The sequence below is a fragment of the Paramisgurnus dabryanus genome, chromosome 5, assembly GCF_030506205.2.
Source record: "Paramisgurnus dabryanus chromosome 5, PD_genome_1.1, whole genome shotgun sequence".
NCBI classification, from domain to species: Eukaryota; Metazoa; Chordata; class Actinopteri; order Cypriniformes; family Cobitidae; genus Paramisgurnus; species Paramisgurnus dabryanus.
Genome location: NC_133341.1, coordinates 41,287,709 through 41,291,369, shown reverse-complemented (window position 1 = coordinate 41,291,369; position 3,661 = coordinate 41,287,709).

Genomic DNA, 3,661 nt, shown 5'->3' with positions numbered 1-3,661 from the left:
GTTAGGGATGGAGTTATTGTGCCATCTGCTGGTATAGCTTTGAGTATTCATTTTGGGTCTAAAAAAGTTACACAAGGTACATTATCATAGTTTTGGATTTAGACAAATGTGCACATAACACATATTCCTTTGTTTAAATGAAAGGCCAAATTATGGCATCCTAAGGATGGGATCATTTTATTTTTTTCTTTAAGTATGAATTGCATAGATGCCAAGTTTGCAGTTTGGGGACATTATAAATTGTGGATGAGAGTATTTGTGGTTGCTGTTTTTGTTCTCTGTACGTTTAATACAAATAAGGTGCAAAATGCTCTAACAGATTGTCCAACTAGTGTAAATTAAACCGGTAGGATGACCCGATGGTGCAAAATGCTCTAACAGATTGTCCAACTAGTGTAAATTAAACAGGTAGGATGACCCGATGGTGCAAAATGCTCTAACAGATTGTCCAACTAGTGTAAATTAAACAGGTAGGATGACCCGATGGTGCAAAATGCTCTAACAGATTGTCCAACTAGTGTAAATTAAACAGGTAGGATGACCCGATGGTGAAAAATGCTCTAACAGATTGTCCAACTAGTGTAAATTAAACAGGTAGGATGACCTGAAAGTGCAAAATGCTTTCAGATTGTCCTACTTTTTTGGCCCACCACCACCCCCCCTCTTCGGAGGACAACTTTATTTTTTAATAAAGCAAATTATTTACACAATAGGTTACAATACAGACAATAGATTTATAGACACACTTCATTATTTGTCCTACCATAACCATTCACCCAGTTTAGTGAGACTCTGGGTACATAAGGAGAGGAAGGATTATAGTACCACCAACAGAGTAGGTAGGATAACCTGACTGTACAAAATGCTGTCAGATTGTCCTACTACTATAAATTAAACAGGTAGGATGACCTGAGAATGCAAAATGCTTTCAGATAGTCCTACTAGTATAAATTGAAGAGGAGCATAACCTGAAGGTGTGGTTATCTGTCGTCGTCATCATCTGTGTACCTACAAGGAAAGGAAAGTTAATCATCTTGTTATACTGGGGACTTTGGAGAAGTGTATGTGCGGAGATGACCTGTGTTCATCAACCAATCATCTTCATTTCATCTGCAGATCCATATCATCTGCTGTTTAACTGCTCATGTTTAATAAAAACTCACTTTTTTATATCTCATGTGGTCGGTGGTACCATAACACCTAAAAGTATAAAACGAACGGGTAGAATTGTATACTACATAAGACAATCTGATTTTGCTGCTAGTATAAAACAGAGGTAGGATGACCTGAAGGCGCAAAATGCTGTCACAATTGTCCTACTAGTATAAATTAAACGGGTAGGATAACCTGACTGTACCAAATACTGTCATTTTTCGACCAAAAATTTGAGCGTGTGCGACTGAATTTTACATCCAGACGCACATGTGCGATCAGTAAATTTGCCTCCCCCACCCTCCGTATTTTTTTATACATTAAACATGGAAGAGTATGCTGTGACATGTTTATGAATCAAAAAGCAACGCCACTGCTGGTTTCTTTTAGAATACAAATGACTGTAAATCAGAGCGCAGATGAGGCAGAGATGATGTTGAAATTTAACACCGCATACTTCTTATTCTGAATGTATGGTATTTAGTTTACTATTTGTACTGTCATGACAGCGATGGTGCTGTCAGTTTACCTTGTTGCATCTTCAAAAGTGCAGAATAAAATGTGACACTGAATTTAAAAACAGCTTAATTTCTGCATCCATTATTAAAGTAATTATTAGTCATACAGTGGAAATTAGTAGATTTGGTTAGCATGTTGATTTACGGTGTGGGCCCCTAAATTTTCTGGTTGTGCCACTAAAATTTTCAGTTGGGGGCCACTGTGCTCCTAGTGAACAAAAGTTAGTCTGGAGCCCTGAATTAAACAAGTAGGATAACCTGAAGGTGCAAAATACTCTAAAAGATTGTCCTACTAGTATAAATTAAACAGGTAGGATGACCTGAAAGTGCAAAATGCTTTCAGATTGTCCTACTAGTATAAATTAAACGGGTAGGATGACCCGAAGGTGCAAAATGCTCTAACAGATTGTCCTACTAGTATAAATTAAACAAGTAGGATGACCTGAAAGTGCAAAATGCTCTAACAGATTGTCCTACTAGTATAAATTAAACAGGTAGGATGACCTGAAGGTGCAAAATGCTTTCAGATTGTCCTACTAGTATAAATTAAACAGGTAGGATGACCTGAAGGTGCAAAATGCTTTCAGATTGTCCTACTAGTATAAATTAAACAAGTAGGATGACCTGAAAGTGCAAAATGCTTTCAGATTGTCCTACTAGTATAAATTAAACAAGAAGGATGACCTGAAAGTGCAAAATGCTCTAACAGATTGTCCTACTAGTATAAATTAAACAGGTAGGATGACCTGAAGGTGCAAAATGCTTTCAGATTGTCCTACTAGTATAAATTAAACAGGTAGGATGACCTGAAGGTGCAAAATGCTTTCAGATTGTCCTACTAGTATAAATTAAAGATGTAGGATAACCTGACTGTACAAAATGCTGTCAGATTGTCCTACTAGTATAAATTAAACCGGTAGGATGACCTGAAAGTGCAAAATGTTCTAAAAGATTGTCCTACTAGTATAAATTAAACAGGTAGGATGACCTGAAAGTGCAAAATGCTTTCAGATTGTCCTACTAGTATACATTAAACAAGTAGGATGACCTGAAGGTGCAAAATGCTTTCAGATTGTCCTACTAGTATAAATTAAAGATGTAGGATAACCTGACTGTATAAAATGCTGTCAGATTGTCCTACTAGTATAAATTAAACAGGTAGGATGACCTGAAGGTGCAAAATGCTTTCAGATTGTCCTACTAGTATAAATTAAACAAGTAGGATGACCTGAAAGTGCAAAATGTTCTAAAATATTGTCCTACTAGTATAAATTAAACAGGTAGGATGACCTGAAAGTGCAAAATGCTTTCAGATAGTCCTTCTATTATAAATTAAACAATTAGGATGACCTGAAGGTGCAAAATGCTGTCAGAATGTCCTACTAGTATAAATTAAACAAGTAGGATGACCTGAAAGTGCAAAATGTTCTAAAAGATTGTCCTACTAGTATAAATTAAACAAGTAGGATGACCTGAAAGTGCAAAATGCTTTCAGATTGTCCTACTAGTATAAATTAAACAAGTAGGATTACCTGAAGGTGCAAAATGCTTTCAGATTGTCCTACTAGTATATATTAAACAAGTAGGATGACCTGAAAGTGCAAAATGTTCTAAAAGATTGTCCTACTAGTATAAATTAAACAGGTAGGATGACCTGAAAGTGCAAAATGCTTTCAGATAGTCCTTCTATTATAAATTAAACAATTAGGATGACCTGAAGGTGCAAAATGCTGTCAGATTGTCCTACTGGTATAAATGAAACAGGTAGGATGACCTGAAAGTGCAAAATGTTCTAAAAGATTGTCCTACTAGTATAAATTAAACAAGTAGGATGACCTGAAAGTGCAAAATGCTTTCAGATTGTCCTACTAGTATAAATTAAACAATTAGGATTACCTGAAGGTGCAAAATGCTTTCAGATTGTCCTACTAGTATAAATTAAAGATGTAGGATAACCTGACTGTACAAAATGCTTTCAGATTGTCCTACTA